The sequence below is a fragment of the Gossypium arboreum genome, chromosome 8 (assembly GCF_025698485.1).
Source record: "Gossypium arboreum isolate Shixiya-1 chromosome 8, ASM2569848v2, whole genome shotgun sequence".
Lineage (NCBI taxonomy): Eukaryota > Viridiplantae > Streptophyta > Magnoliopsida > Malvales > Malvaceae > Gossypium > Gossypium arboreum.
In genome coordinates, this window is record NC_069077.1 from 34,492,119 (window position 1) to 34,510,445 (window position 18,327).

Sequence of the window (18,327 nt, forward strand, 5' to 3'; positions counted from 1 at the left end):
CTACATCGTGATAATAGTTAGTTTCAAGAATGATTAATTATAAATATATAAAACTTCCCTAACACGAAAATCGCGATCAAGTTTTTGGCGTCGTTGCCGGGGAACTAAGATATTAGGAACACTCAATTTTTATTACTTTTGCCAATTATTTTTTTTACAAGTTAATTCTATTTTATTTTTATTATTATTTATTAATTTAATTTTTCTTTCTCTTGGCAGGGTTTTATAGTTTATGACTAGAAGAAACCTGTCAAGACCACTACTTTTTGACAAAGAAATCGATCTCACAGTTCGTAGAAACCAAAGAGAAATAAGGCGAAGCTTAAGATACACAGAGAACGAGCAAGAGGATGATATTCAAACCCCAACCGAGGAGATGGCTGAAAACCAAGACAATCAGCTACTTCCTGCGATACTCGTTGAACTAGCAAATCAAAATCCTGCTCCTCGTACTGCGTATGATTATGCTAAACCTAATTTAACAGGAACTGAGTCAATTATATTAGACCTGCTATTGCTGCAAATAATTTTCAACTGAAACCTAACACAATTCAAATGATACAGCAATTTGTTCAGTTTGATGGTTTGCAGGATGAGGATCCAAACACTCACTTGGTAAATTTCCTAGAATTCTGCGATACATTTAAAATTAATGGCGTTTCTGACGATGTCATTCATCTTCGGTTATTCCATTTTCCATTGAGGAACAAAGCTAAACAGTCGTTGAACTCGTTACCACAAGGGTTAATTACTACTTGGGAACAAATGACCGAAAAATTTCTTTTAAAATATTTTTCGTTGGCTAAAATAGCCAAATTACGTAATGATATCTCTTCGTTTGTGCTGATGGACTTAGAAACTCTTTACGATGCATGAGAGAGATACAATGACCTACTGCGAAGGTGTCCTCACCATGGATTACCTCTATGGTTGCAAGTTCAAACATTCTACAATGGTGTGAACCCCTCGACAAGGCAAATGATTGATGCAGCAGCTGGGGGAACCATCAACAACAAAACTCCTGAAGAGGCTTACGAATTTATTGAAGAGATGTCATCGAATAACTATCGGTGGCAAGTCATGAGACTAAGCCAACTAAAACAAAGAAGCGTTTATAACGTCAATTCGATTACTATCTTTGTCAAACCGGTAGAACTTTTAAATAAAAAGATTGATGGTTTACTTGGTTCTACTCAGGTACATCCAGTAATGAGGTGCGAGACGAATAGAGGAGGAGCATGTACAGAGTATCAACGCTTAAACCCTAGCATCGGGGACGAACAAGTCTAATATATGGGTAACAATAACTCTAGATCCCAAAATAACCCATATAGTAACACTTATAATGCAGGTTGGAGGAACCATCCCAATTTCTCGTGGGGTGGTCAAGGAAATCAAAGACTACAACATCCTCCGGGTTTTCAACAACCACCCTATCAACAGGAAAAGAAATCAAACCTTGAAGAGATGCTGTCTAAATTTATCTCGGTGTCAAAAACCCATTTCCAGAACACTGAGACAACACTTAAAAATCAACAAGCGTTGATCCAATGGCTCGAAACTTAGATAGGCCAGCTTTCCAAACTAATCTCCGAATGACCACAAGGTAGCTTGCTAAGTAATATTTGAACCCAACCCAAGGGAACAGCTCAACGCGATTAATGTTCAAGATGAAGAAGGATTCGTTGAGTCTGAGCTAGAACTGAAGCAAGAAACTGTGATGAGCAGAGATCAAGGTGATGTAGATCATAATAAAAACAAATCAGTGAATGTCAAATATAAACCTTGTGTGCCATACCCCAACGCGACAAGGAAAGACTGCTCAGATGAACAATTTTGAAAATTCCTTAAACTCTTAAAAAAATTACATATTAACTTACCATTTATTGAAGCACTATCGCAGATGCCAAATGCAATGAAATTTTTAAAGTAGCTTTTAGCAAATAAACAGAAGTTGGATGAGGCGTCGCATGTAGAGCTAAACGCAGTTTGCTCAGCTATTCTACAGAAAAAACTACCTAACAAACTAAAAGATCCAGGGAGTTTTACGATTCCTTACTTAATTGGTAGTTTAGATGTTAATAATGCATTAGTTGATTTAGGGGCTAGTATTAACGTCATGCCTTACAAAATGTTCAAACAATTAGGTCTTGGAAAACCCAAACAGACTAGGATGATCATTCAATTAGCAGATAAAATTATAAGATTTCCTAGGGGTATTATTGAAGATGTGCTAGTTAAAATCGATAAATTTATATTTCCCGTTGACTTCATTGTTCTAGACATAGAGGAGGATAGCAACACTCCTTCTGATTTTAGGACGACCCTTTTTAGTAACTGCTAAAACAATTATTGATGTTGGCACAAGTGAGCTCACACTCCGTGTAGGAGACGAAACAATCACCCTTCAAGCTCGCAATTCTGGCAACACATCAGAAATTGAAGGTGATCGTCTAAACCATTCTACTAACAACTGACAATATGGTGCAACCTATTTTGCAGGAAATGGGTCTGAAGGAAGTACAAGAGCCATTCTCAAGTAGTAGCAAGGGACCTATTCATGAAGATCGAAGGCTACAAATCGATGAGCTACATGAATGGCGGACGCATAAACCGAGAACACATGATAAACCAAAACTACGCCAGAACAAGCTCAATACCTTCCCAAATTAACTTAAGGTTGGAGATAAAGTATTATTAGATGCTGCAGATCCTCATATTGTCACTACCAAACCGAATGAAGAAATCCCTCTTACGGTACTTAGCAATTTCCCATTCGGTACAGTCGAGGTAAGTCATCCCAAGTTCGGCACTTTTAAGGTAAACAACACCCGTCTAAAACCTTATTTTGATGAGAATGATAGTAGGAATGAAGAGTATAAACTCACGAACCACCATGACCATTCAATGAAGAGGTAAGTCGAGCTTAGACTATAAATAAGCGCTTCTCGGGAGGCAACTCAAGCACTAACTGTATTAACTTCTTTAAATTTTAGTGTTTAACACCTAACTTACTAACAGAGCTCTTGAATACAGGTTTCCCACACAGACACGGCCTATCCCATGGGCGTACCTTAGGCCGTGTGGAAACAGGGTAAAAGTTATCTTTCCCAGCATGGGCTACGATAAATCACCACAGCCGTACGACATAGCTGTGGACGAACCTGCCAAAACAACACGGGTGTGCGACATGCCCGTGCATTGTAACTGTGGCCAAACCTGTCAAATTAACACGGGCGTGGAAGAAGCAAACAACGCTAGACACGACCGTGCGCACGAATCAGACCCGCCCAAATTCAAAATTCGTGAATCACACAGGCTGAAATTGGGGAACACGGGCGTGTTACCTGGCTGTGTGCCCTAAAACCTATAAATAGGCTGCACTATTCATGGTCTTCTTCACCCAAAAAAACCCTAACCCTAGCCACTGCAAGTCTACACACCCTCCCTGTCACCCCTGTGCGCCGCTTCCCACTCCATTTTTGACGCTCAATCTTTCTCCCTTAGCGTTTGTTTATTCCTTTCACTTCTATCTTACTTATTTCTAATACTTATTATCAAAATAATCTTCATTTCTCTTGAACTATTTCTTATTTTGCTCATTATTCTATCATTTAATTTGCATTCTTAGGTTAGTTATCATACATTTCGTGTTAAATCGAGTTATTAGGCAAACCTCATACCTATAACATTACTATTCTTATTTTCATGCTATTACCATGCCAATGTCACGAAATTAGGCTATCAAATTAATTATTTTGGTTGAGTTTGCTTAATATTAGTAGTTTTGGCTGAAATAGTTAGTTCAAATTCATGACTTTTTCCTTTTTCAAATTCGTTTACCTACTATTATTATTCTTTATATTGCAGGTTTACAATGTCGTCTTCACGAGGAAAGAAGACTGCTGTCCCTGTTTCAAAAAAAGGAAGGGAGTGTCATCTTCTTCGAGTCCTACCACGAAAATTTGCCACCCTTTCCTGCAATTCCCCATCGGGTCCTAAGAAGAACTTTTTCAAATACTCCGGGCCCGACCTCTAATTGCGGGCCGCTGCATCGACTGGGCTACAGTAAAACAAATTTAGTTGGCTAATGCAATTCGAGCCCTCCTAACCACCGATCCTTGGGAGATTTCTTTGGGATCATTGAGCCAATATATCTCGAGCTCACGATGGAACTATGCTCAACGTTTTATCTTCAGACCGTAATAACGAACTACAATGATCCCGGACCAGTGCAATTTCGCCTAGGCAGATTAGTCCGCCAGCTCAGCGTCCTAGAATTCAGTACTGCACTCGGTTTATATATGGAGGAGTTCAAGGAGGAGAATGACTTAGATACTCTCAACCACCATATCCATCGTTCTCCTTCACGGTGCTGGGACACACTAGTACCAGGTTCAGCCGCCTATAATCCTAGCCGCTCCAAGGCATCGGCTCTCCCTCCATCTCTGAGGTACCTACACACCATTTTGGCTCACACATTAACAGGAAGGCGAGAGAGCACTGGCATCATCAACACTCACGACGCCTACTTTCTATGGTGTATGTCGCAAGGGCACGTCATCGACCTTGCCTATTTCATTGCCCTCGACATTCAACACTAGACGGAGCGGCATAGGAAGGGGGTCATCTTCATTGGCCCCAATGTTACTCGGTTGGCTTGACACTTCGGGCTCCTCAACACTGCAGCCCAAGAATCATCCTTGACCCTTATTGGCCAGATGTCTCCACAAGGCATCTTGAGCATGCTAAGCATTAGGATGATAGAAAAACGCCGAGGAACCTACCCTCCTCAATATCGTCTCGCCCAATCTACCGAGGAGGAGGCCCCTGAGGACATTACTGATGATGTTTCCCCTACAGCACGAGGACCCACCGTTTTAGCCACCACCACCCTCTCGTCCAGTTCATGCGGTGGCTTCATATGCTGACACTTCTGAGCATGTAACTCAATTCAAGCAGCAATGTTTTCAATGATTTGACAACATTGATACTACTCTACAGCAGATCTATCAGCACCTCCACATCTCATCGCCACCCCCACCTCGCGAGCCATCTAGCGATGAAGATGTTTAAAAACTTTCATTTATTATTTTATGCTTTTACTTTTATTTTATTTTAAGACTACTTTTTATTTTTCTTTCATCTTATTTTTATTAGGATTTATAATTTTCATTTAACAATTTTGAATTTCGGCTATTTCCTACCGAGTAATCATTCTTCCTTTTATATTTTCTAAAAGAGTTCCTAATGCTATCACAATTATAAAAAGCTCCACAGCTCATCATCACATAGGAACAAAAAACTCCACCGGGAAAGGTTCTCCACGACTGCCATGTCCTGCTTGACCACGACCATAGCCACCACTAGATATAATATTCTTTTGGCGCAGGACTTATGGACTAATGAACCTCTACCACCACCAGAGTATCCTCCTCTACCCTCACGCCGATTATTCTCCAAAACTCTAGTTCAAGGAAATTCATTCATCACTCAGGAAGTTTCACTTCTCTCCCTATCTTATTTTTATATTCTTATATCTATCTTTGTACATTGAGGGCAATGTACATCTTAAGTGTAGGGGGTATTTATTTAACTATTAGAAAAATCCCTAAATTATTGCCTTATTCTCTTGAAAAGCTTTCATATCATGTTTAGGATAAATTATGATTGATTTATGACTTTTATTGATATATCTTGAATTAAAACATAGGCATTTATGCATTGATTGTTTAAACTTTAAGACATTAGGGAATCAAGCATGATAAGTTGATTTTTAAGAATTTAAAAATTTTAGGTTGTTTCCCCAAGTCTAGGTATTATCTTAAATTAGAATTCACAAGTTTAAACATCAAAAAGCCATAATTTTTGTGAGATTTTTTGAGCCTTTTGAGCATCTATTAATTCTTTCATGCTCAATTTTGTTATTACTTTGAGTGCGTCAGTATTGAACTGTTATTCTAGAACTTGCTTGATTATGCATGTCAAGACCACACCATTTGATTTGATATGTCAAAATGATTAAAGCACTTAAGATTAACCCACTCATGCCATAAAAAGCCTACCTCCATGATTAACCCTTAGTAAACCCCGTTGAGCTAACAAGCCATTTCTTGTATTACCTTTAATATTAACCCTTAACCTATTATTGTTGAAATCCCCTAAATTAAATTTGATCCCTATTTTTGTCGAGATTTGAATTGAAATAGTTGCTCAGCTACGTCTTGTTCTTAATAGTTAGTTTATGTTATTTAACTTGTTCTTTAAAAAAAATGTGTATACACATTAGTAGTATTCTTTTGTTTTTGAACTTAAGTATTTAAATTCCATATTCTGAGAAGAAGCTCTGTTGTACACAAGTGATGATTAAATCTTTTTCTAGTTAAGTGATTTTTTAATTTAATCTCAATTCTAACTGTTTCTTTCAGCTTATGACCACACCCCTAACCAAAGTCACGTTACAACCCTTTAAAGACCTTTTGATTGATGTCTCATCTCAATTTATAGTGGTGGAGATTTGATTTTCATGCAAGCTTATGATAATAACTTTTCATAGTGACTGCTGAGTACTACTTTCATTGTCCTTAAACACTTTGAATGATTTGAGTGAATCTTTAGTGAGGATGTTAAACTCCGTGAGATTTCGAATCGAGGTAACCACTTAGATAAGGGGAGATGCCTAAGTTTTGTGTGATTAAATACTCAACTTGGAATGTTTGAAGCTCTAATGTTCTTTTAGTTGAATTCTCAATTTATGATTACCTGTGGATTATTTTGAGATATTTTCGATAGAGATTATAAGTTGAGAAGGATTTATTTTGATTATGAGTTGAAGATTTTGCTTGAGGACAAGCAAATGCTTAAGTGTGGGGGTATTTGATAAACCGTAATTTATACATATTTTCACCCCATGCTTAACACATTTTATGGATGATTTTTCCTTAGAATTGGTGAATTCGATGCTCCTAATACTTTAATTTCATGTTTTATACTTAGGTGAGCCTAGGAGAGTGAAAGGAACGAGAAACGGACCAAAAATAGAATAAATGGGCAAACGTACGAAATCAACACAGCCTGGACTTCCTCACATGGGCAGACCACACGGCCGTGTCAATTTGAAAGAATCGAAGCAGGACTCACATGGGTAGAACACACGCCCGTGCCATTCTAACAGGTTCGACACGACCTAAAGTAGTTGTACACGGGCGTGTCACACGGCGTGTCCCTGCCGAGCCCAAGTTGAGTCTAATTCGGAAAAGGGTAATTTTGAGGGCTTTTAGGCATTCTAAAGCCTATAAATACACCCTAAAGGAAGAGGAAAGGGGACATGGAGAAAAAGAAGCAGGGAACTGCTCAAGGGAAGCCGATTGATCCATCTTAGAAGGCAGATTCACCATCAAGACTGAAGATCTCCCCTCAATTTCCCTTCAGGAGTTTTGGGTTTCCTTTATGTTTTGTATTCATTATTCTTCTGAGATGTTTTCCTTTTTAGTTATGAACTAAATCCCCTAAATACCTAAGGGGAATGAAACCTAAGACGAATCTTGTTATTATTTTCTGAATTGTATGATAAATATTTAACTTATTCTTAATTATGTGTTCTTAATTCTTGTTTTGATATCTAAGGATACTGATTCAAGATAAGCTCTTATTCAGATGAGGAATAGACCCTATCTAAGAGTACGTTTATCATAATTAAGCGGAGTTGATTGCGCACCTAGAGATAGGGTGACAAGATTTTGCCGGATTAGGGTGAAACCTAATAAGGGGATCCATAGATCGAGTTAATGCAACCCTAGGGTGTTAATTAGAAAAAAGTCTCAATTATTCAATCTAGGGATTAGACGTTATTAGTCTTGAATAGGGATAATAACATAACTTAGGGATCTCTATGGAATAAGTTAAATTAATAAATCGTCCGATTCAGAGTCAGAATAACAAGTGAAGTCTAGGTGGATTCTTCCTTAGGTATTGTCTTAATTCAATCGTTTTTCTAAAAGTAATTCCTCAATTCTATTTTCTGTGAATTCTTAGTTTAGATAATTAGTTAGTTAAAACAAAACCCCCTTATTCTTAGGCCAGATAATAAAAAGACAGTCATTACTAGTACTTTTAGTTCCTTTGGGTTCGACAATCCGGTCTTGCTAAAAGTATACTACTGTTCGATAGGTACACTTGCCTACATCGTGATAATAGTTAGTTTCAAGAATGATTAATTATAAATATATAAAACTTACCTGTCACGAAAACCGCGATCAGGTGAATTGGAAAGTTCCAAAGAATGTAACAGAAGTGAGAAGTTTCTTGGGTTTAGTGGGATATTATCGCCGTTTTGTCAAGAATTTCTCGATGATTGCTTCACCAATGACCCGATTATTACAGACGAATGTTGAGTTCATGTGGTCTGATCAATGTCAATGAAGCTTTGATCAATTAAAGAAAATGTTGACGGAAGCTTCGATTTTGACTCAACCAGAATCGGGTGTGCCATATGTTGTATATAGTGATGCATCTCTGAGTGGCTTGGGTTGTGTATTGATGCAGTCGGGAAAGGTAGTGGCTTATGCTTCTCGACAGTTAAAAACCACACGAGAGAAATTATCCTACACATGATCTCGAGTTGGCTGCAATTATGTTTGCATTAAAAATTTGGATACACTATCTATATGTCGAGAAATGTTATGTATACACAGATCATAAAAACTCTGAAGTATTTAATGACTCGGAAAGAGCTAAATCTGAGACAAAGATTATGGTTAGAATTGTTGAAAGATTATGACCTTGTTATTGATTATCACCCTGGAAAAGCTAATGTAGTTGTTGATGTACTCAGTCGAAAGTCATCTTTGTTTGCATTTCGAGCAATGAATGCTCATTTGGTTCTTAATGAAGATGGTGCTGTATTAGCAAAATTGAAAGCAAAACCTGTATTTCTTCAATGGATTAGAGAGCTGCAAGATGATGATCCAAAGTTGGTATTGAAATGACAAATGGTTCAGGACAATCTGAATTCAGAATATAGTATTGATGATAGTGGTATGTTGCATTATCATAATAGAATTTGTGTTTCGAATAATTCAGACTTGAAGAATGATATTCTTTTTGTAGCTCATTTTAGCAGGTATTCTATTCACTCGGGTAGTACGAAAATGTATTGTGATCTGAAAACAATGTATTGGTGGCCTGGTATGAAACGGGAAATTTGTGAAATTGTATCCAAGTGTCTGATTTGTCAACAAGTTAAAGCAGAACATCAGGTACCAATGGGATTATTACAACCTATCATGATTCCTGAATGGAAGTGGGAGCATATTACAATGGATTTTGTATCCGGATTACCTATGACACCAAGAAAGAAAGATTCAATCTGGGTGATTGTTGATAAATTGACTAAGTCAGCACATTTTATTTCTGTTAGAACAGATTTCCCATTTGAAAAGTTAGCAGAATTATATGTGTCTAAGATTGTACGATTACATAGAGTTCCAACCTCCATAATTTCAGATCGAGATTCAAGGTTCACATCGAGGTTTTGGAGTAAATTGCAAAAAGCTCTGGGCACTAAGTTGAATTTCAGCATAGCATTTCATCCCCAGACTGATGGGCAATCAGAACGAGTGATTCAGATTTTAGAAGATATGTTGAGGTGCTGTATACTTAAGTTTGGTGATTGAGAAAGGTATTTACCTTTAGCTGAATTTGCTTACAATAATAGCTATCAGTGTAGCATAAAAATGGCACCATTTGAGGCTCTTTATGGCAGAAAATGCAAAACTCCATTGTATTGGTCTGAATTGAGTGAATCTAAGTTAGTTGGAGTGGATTTGATTCGAGAAACTGAAGAAAAAGTCCGAATCATTTGAGATAATTTAAAAGCTGCTTCAGATTGTTAGAAGTCATATGCAGATTTGAAAAGAAGAGAAATAAAATTTAATGTGGGTGATCAAGTGTTCTTAAAGTTTCTCCGTGGAAGAAAGTGTTACGATTTGACAGAAAAGGGAAATTGAGTCCAAGATTTATTGGACCGTATGAGATCATTGAAAGAGTTGGCCCTGTAGCTTATCAGTTAGCTCTACCTCCAAAACTTAAGAAGATTCATAATGTGTTCCATGAGTCTATGTTGAGACGGTATAGACCAGATCCTTCACATGTAATTCCTCATACAAAAATTGAGCTTCAATCGAATATGACATATTCAGAAGAACCAGTGAAGATTTTGGCTCGTGAAGTTAAAGAATTACAGAAAAAACGAGTGCCATTAGTTAAAGTGTTATAGCATTGTCATGGTTCGAAGAAGGCAACTTGAGAAACAAAGGAATCAATGAGATCATAATATCCAAATCTATTTTTAGGTAACAAATTTTGAAGACGAAATTTCCTAAAGAAGTAAGAGTTGTAACAGCCTAATTTTCAGTGGTGTTGAAAATAGTGATTCGATATCACTAAATCCGACAAGTGAGTTCAAAGATTTAATAAAATAATATATGTGAGACAAGTATGACATTAGAAGAATTTTTGAATTAGTGAAGTTGGAGAATTAGAAGAATTTATTAAATAAACTGGGTTGAAAGTGAGGTATCGAGACCTCGAATTCATAAACCGAGCCATAAATATTTTTATAAATATTTATGGAGTGTTATTGAGTTAGTATTAAAGTTTCGTCAGAAAATTTTAACATTTTGATAGTTAATTAATAAAAAAAGACTAAATTGTAAAATGTGCAAAACTTGCAAAAGTGATTAAATAGCTTAAGTATCTAATGAAGAAGGATTTAAAAGGCAATTAGACCCAAATCATTTGGGCTAGACGGTATGGGTATAGAAATGGACAAGAAAACAATGTGAACTAAGGACAAAAAGGTAATTTGGTTAAAATTAAATATAGAACAAGTGACTAAATTGAAAAATCTAAAGATATCTTCATAATTCATTAGCCAAACGCCATAGGAGGTATGAAACAAGCTGGTTTTTCATATTTTTTCACCATGTGAGTTCAATTCTTGCTTTTTGTTTGAAATTTTTATGTTTTTGTGACTTTTACAATTAGGTCCAACTAATGATTTCATAAGTTTTTGATTCTATGGGTAAAATTGAAAGTTTCCATGGATAAGTGTTGTATGTTTAAGAGAAATTATCATGGATTTGAAGCTTTTAAATCATTATAAGATGATTTTATTAAGTGATTTTAATAGAAATTGATTTTAAGACCTAATTGTGAAAAGTTGTGAATTAGGGTTTAATGTTTAAAATTATGAATATCAAAGGTTTTTTAATAGCTTAAAGTAACTAGATAAAGTGTTTGATGGTTAATTGATAGGGACTAAATTGTAAAAATTGTAAATTTTAGGGTAAAAGTATAATTTTGAAAATTAAAGGGCATAGATTGTGAAGTGAATTAGAATTGAATTAGATGCTAATGAATGGAAAATTTTATATTATAGATCGAGAATCCGAAGATAAACGAAGAAAAGAGAAAATTTTCGATTAGCCCCTGAATTTCTTTGACTTTCATAAATTAGCCCAAGTAAGTTCATATGGCTGAATTTTTATGTTCAATTGTTAATTTAGGATCGATACAATATTTATAATTTATATTTTTGCTATTGAATTATGATAATTGTAACAATATAAAAATTGAATGGAAAGTTCGAATTAAGGGAAACGCAGGATTGAATACGTTCATTCAGTGATCAGTGATGATTTGATGGATAAGACCATGGTTAAACCATGGCAAAGTGTGAAGTGCAAGACCATAGCAGAGCTATGGCATAGTGTGAAAGACCATAACTAGGTTATGGCATTGTGAAACTGAACATAAGACCATGATTAAATCATGGCAGTTATATGTGTGTGCAAGTGTAAGACTATAGCTAAGCTATGGCAATGTGATAAAGTGTACAATCATGACTAGGCAATAGTAAAATGTGTGCAAGACAAAAGTGAATGTAGCATTAAGCTAATAACGTACTCTATTCCGTAAGGCGTTCCTTAATTTGACAAATATTGGTAAATGTTATGTGAATTTAAGTGTTGGGATTTAATTAGATATTGTTATTGAGCTCAATCAAGTGAATTCATTGTTTGAAATTGTGTGTTGCAGGAAACATTAGTGAAAAACTTATTATTTGAATTGTTATTATAATTCAATAAGATTTATGTTTTCAGCTTATGAGCTTACTAAGCTTTCTTAAGCTTACTCTTGTGCGTTTAATGTTCTATGTAGATTGACGAGAGTTTAGAAAATCGGATCAACACATCAATTCACACTATCTAGAATTATTCCGGTAGCTCTTGTTTTACACCTTAAGGTTTATATGGCATGTATAGTATGGACTGAAATGAAAGTAAACTTGTAATAGGGTTATGAATGACTATTATATATATATGTATGTGTTTAATAGAATTTATTGTTAGTCAATAAGTGGAATTAAATGATAAGTTTATGCAAGAGAGTAGTGTAATGACAGGTATAAAACTTGATAATTGACTTGAATTTCTTTATACCTTATAAGGCAGAAAGTTATACGGGTTAGGGACACGGACGTGTACAGCCACACAGCCTAATCAAACGGGCGTGCCCCTAGACCACACGGGCATATGGGCACTATACATAAGGAAAATTTTATAAATTCGCGAAAAATTCTTAGGGTTTCCTACTTAGTCTCGAATCATTTCTACTGTTCATTTTGGGCCTTGAGGGTCCATTAAAGGGACTATATAATTATTGTCGAATGTGAATAGAATTTTTTATTCGAATTATCTATAAACCCCAGTAATATTTCATAACTCTGTTCTAGCGACAAATATAGGTTAACGGGTGTTACACGTGTGGCCACTCGTGTGGTCACGAAACCATATCGAAAATGACTGAAAGTCTCATTTTTTGATCACTAAAATGACCCCTAATCAAAGTATTTCAGAAACACACCATAATAAACTGAATTCATGCTATTTAAAGCCCATAAAACCCTCAATTACTCAACTACCAAATCACATGAAAAGGGTTGCCGAATTTCAAAGCAATCCAATACCGAGTTATATAGTTTAGAACACGCTCATTATGTCGAATTACACATAATCAATTCATTATTTCAATAACGAAAAAAAAGAGTTCAGAACCTACACCTAATTTACGATCAAAATGCCTAGAACTCAATCAACCAATGTCGACACCCTCAATACGAACTCGATGCTCAAGTTGACAAAAAATATAAACAACCCAATGCCACAGGAAAATCCAAGAGGTTAAGCAAATAAATTAATTGTGCAAAATAAAAATTGGGAGAGAAGGAAGAGAAAAGATATGAAGAGAAGGAACATCAAAAAACTTTCTGCCTCTTTTATTTTCCTTTTTTTAACCAAAAAAATAAATTAAATAAAACAAATAAAAGTAAATATCTAACCCTTTTAAAACAAAACAGTGCTAAATCAAAATAATTCTTTCAAAGCACACCTGAAAACTTGAACCTGGGACTCCAGGCTAAACTAACACACAACTAACCACCAGACTAGTAGGCCAATTCTGACACTAAAACACAGAAACAAACTCAAATGCTTGATCTAGCCACTGACCCTACCTACAAACATCAAAACATCTAACCCTAAAAAACAGGGTGTAACAACTTACCCCTCCTTAAAGAAATTTCGTCCCTCAAATTTCCAACTAACAGAACAGTGGCCTAACACAAGCTATCCCACTACACTCCCACTGCGTACTCTAAACCTGAGCAATACCATACCAAACTTGACCTCAAACACACATCCAGAACACCTCACCACTGAAGTAGGTACACATATTAACAACACACACACTCAATCGTTAACCAATGAATAGTCAAACAAATTATCCTCAACAACAAAACACCATGTCAAAGTAACCTACACCCATACTTGTTTCAATGACGTCGAGGACACTCCTGGATCCGATGTTCTGTAGAACCACATCAAAAAAATACTTTCGCCTTTTTCCAATAATTTCTTAGATGACGCTTCTTACAGTGCTCACAAAATGGAGCGCTCACACCACTACCAGCACCCTCCGCCAAACTTTTATTATCACTCAAATGTGTTCTCACACGCTTCGCAGACCGAGGCTCCAACCTCGGAGGACTGCGATCTCCTTTCTTCCCACAATCAACACACCTACTTTGCACTAAATCTCCAAGCCTCTCTAACCTAGCTTTAGACACTTGCTCTAGCACTTCTCTCACTATCCAAGTCAATGCCTCAGTACCGAGCTCCGAGTTATTGCTACCCAAAGTTGGCGGAGTCGCATTGACTTCCGATTCCTGAACAGTCACATGTCCCGCAGAAGTTAATGACTCATCGAGAGTCTCGCCAGACTAATCTTCGCGATCTTGCTTACATTCAGAATCCATACCAGTCTTCAACTAACTTAAAGTAATCTACATTTCACAAACAGTCACAATATAAATATCTATTGGGATAGTTCTAATCTTATAGTTGCGAATTTCCACCCAGACTAGCATCAGAGTTTCAGACATTTTATTTTTACAAAATCTTATTCCAAATACAAGTCATTTCAAAACACTGTAGTATGGTTTTCCAAAAAAAAAATTAAACGACCACACGGTTATGTAAAACATAGGCCGAGTTTTTACAAACCTAGCTCTGATACCATAAATATAATGCTCTAAAATTGACCCAGAAGTTTTGGCCGAATTTCAGAGGTCACATTGATCACCGAAGTGATCGTAGAAAAATTTTAGTGTAAAAAATCGAAAAACACTACAATATTTAAGTTGTGTAAAAATGATCAGTTATAAAATTGTACCACAATTCTTATAATTGTTTACATTTTAAAACCATTTACCAAAATAGAAATTGAAAAGAAGACTCTTAAACATGTTTACTTATCGAGACTATCAGAAGCCTCCGTGTACCGGGTCCAAGCTTTAAAAAGGGCAAGTAAGTACCTAAAAAGGAAAACACTATGAGGGTGAGCTACACGAGCTCAGTGTGAGTTCGAGACATGACTAATAATAGAATTATAGGAAACAATTCGATAGTGAAACATACTTACAAAGATACATGAAATCAAAAAGTAAACTCGGAACCAAAGTCCTAACAAAACGTAGCAATTCAAGCACACCATGTCACACACAGACACTCAGTCACAAATTTCAATCAGTCAGACAGAATACAAACAAATAATCTACATTCAGTCACTTAAACAAATGCGTATGAATGCAATTAAGTAATAAAAAAACCCACTCGTCCAGCCAAAACACCTCTATGTCCCCCGATCACACCCCAAAAGAGTTATTTAAGCTCATCCAACCAAACACTCCACATAGGACCTCGAAAGGCCTATCCAAACCTATACACCATGTATGTGGACTAAGCCACTCAGATAATAATACGTAGCAAGGCAAGTGTATATGCAGTACAATGCATTGTAGTAAACCATTGTACAGACATGTTATAGTTTAAACTGCCAGATCAGATAATAGTACGCAGCAAAGCTGACGTACATGTGGTATAGTGTGGTAAACTGTTGTACTAGTAAGTTGTAGTTAAACTATCAAATTAGATCAGAATCAGTCTTCCTTCTCTTCGCAACCAACTCAAAAATTACTTTATGCAAATGTATGTATGCTTAAAACCTCACAGAAACAATGAACACATCGACAAACAGTTAGATAGAAATAGGCATGCACACACCCAGCTAACCGGGTTTAGAATCAGATATTTCGCACAACAATCACAAATAACACATAAGCCGAAGCCTAGATCAGAGTCTTAACTACTTTCACTAAAGCCTAGCCAAGGGAAAGAACACATAGACACATTTTCAAATCAAAAACATACACAGAGCAAAAATTGGTAGCTTAGGGCCACACGGCCATGTGGGGGTCGACATGCTCGTGTGGAAGGAGGCACAAGGCCGTGTGGCTAAGGCACACGCCCGTGTGAGCCAGGGACATGGCCATGTGAACAGGCCATGTAACTCTCTGTCTATTTGTGCTAAAATAGAGTACAGGGCAGACATGGCCGTGTGAGGGTCTCACATGCCCATGTGCTAACCAGTCATAGCCGCGTATCCAAAAGAGACGTCCGTGTGGGATCTCTAAATCCCCAAATTTGCACAGGCCGTGTGACTAGGACGTGTGGCACCAAATCACTAAAACCCTAATTCTTAAACGCACACAGTGATTTGAAAATAGACTAATTTCCCCAAATCAGCCACACGACCATGTGAATTGCCCGTGTAGGGGAACACGCCCGTGTAGCCTCTTGTGTGGTCACTAAACCACACTGAAATTGACTGAAAGTCTCGTTTTTCAATCACTAAAATGACCTCTAATCAAAGTATTCCAAAAACACACCATAATAAACTGAATTTATGCTATTTAAAGCCCATAAAACCTTCAATTGCTCAACTACCAAATCACACAAAAAGGGTTGCTGAATTTCAAAGCAATTCGGTACCGAATTATACAGTTCAAAACATGCTTATTTTGTTAAATTAGCCAGAATCAATTCATTATTTCAGTAACGAAAAAGAAGAGTTCAAAACCTAACCTAATTTGCGATCAAAATGCCTAGAACTCAATCGACCCACGTCGATGACCTCAATATGAACTCAAAGCTTAAGTTGACGAAAAATATAAACAACCCAATGCCGTAGGAAAATCCAAGAGGTTAAGCAAATAAATTAATTATGCGAAAAAAATTGAGAGAGTATGAAGAGAAAAGATATGAAGAGAAGGAACATTAAAAAACTTTCTGCCTCTTTTGTTTTCCTTTTTTAACCAAAATAAAAATAAATTAAATAAAAAAATAAAAGTAAATATCTAACCATTTTAAAAAAAAAAACAGTGCTAAATCAAAATAATTCCTTCAAAGCACACCTAAGGACTTGAACCCGGGACCCCATGCTAAACTAACACACAACCAAATGCTTGATCTAGCCACTGACCCTACCTACAAATATCAAAACTTCTAACCCCAAAAATCAGAGTGTTACAGAATCATGCCATCATTCAACATTCTTGGAATAGTAAGTAGAGACTCACCTACTATTCCTTTCCCTTCTCAGCTTAGCCTTTCCAAAATGTCAAAGCTTCCATTCTCTTGGCAGCTAAACATTACAACCAATACCATAAATTAATCTCAGCATTTTTCAGCAAAAAATTCAATTTTCCAAAAACATGCAGAACCCCTAAAATAGTTTTGGAAATATTTAACTTTATTTCCTAAACTTACAAACACTGAATGTTTTAATACCTTACTAGCTCACTAGATCCTCCATTTTTCTAACTCAACTCTTGCTATCACCACTCTATGCAAAACTCCCCATCATTATTTCTTCTTTAAGGCAATCAGGGAAGAAGATGAATAAGAGAAAAAAATGAGACAGAATAGAGTTGAATCCTCCCCGGGAAATCATTTCCTGATTATTTATAGTCCTTCCCACACGGTCTTCAACCATGTAAAATCCATTTATTAACAATCATTATGTCTCCCACTAAGAGACCGGTAGGTTCTAATCCAACCGAACCAAACTTGAATCTCAACCATGTCCAATTTTGTTCTTAAATTTCCTAGTTTTCAGCAGAAACCGCCAGCTTACAACCTCTTTCAATTTAAATCCCAAATTGTTCTTAATTTTTGAGTTTAAAGAAAATTGGGTGTGACATAGTTGAAGTCAAAACTCAACTTATTCGTTCAAGACTTTATCAAAAAGAAATTTTGAGAAGAGTTGATGTTTCAAGACGATGGACTGTGGAGTTCAATACCGAATGAGGATGAATTAGGAGGGACCGATTTTGTTTGTAGACTTACAATCTTAATCCATGACGAAAAACCCATGTGGAAAATGTCAACAAGCTTAGGTGTTGCACTTCAAGGACCCCAATCAAGCCCACTCGCCTAGCCATGTTACAATCAATCAACTTGCAGTGATTTTTTTAAAAGGATCCAAGCATTTCTGGGTTGATATGTCTCATAGTGTTTGAAGATCTATCTTTTATATTTAAAACGCATTTTGAATCACTTGATTTCGAGTTTAGGAACTCAAGTTATAATTGTTTTAATGAAGACTATGCAAACAATATTTCTGGACGAGATTATTACGACAATTACGAGTTAGCTTTTAGTTCGAGTTCAAATTATATTAGGCTTGATTTTTAGGCTTGATTTTTATTTCATATGATTCTAATATTGTATTTATTAGGTATTGTTATTTTATTATTTATTTAATCTAAATTTTGGATTTTTTTTAAGTATTTTAAGTTATTTTGGAGCTTTATGTTTCTTAGTCAAACAATAAAGTCTAGTTTAAAACTAGTTGTTTAGATTAATT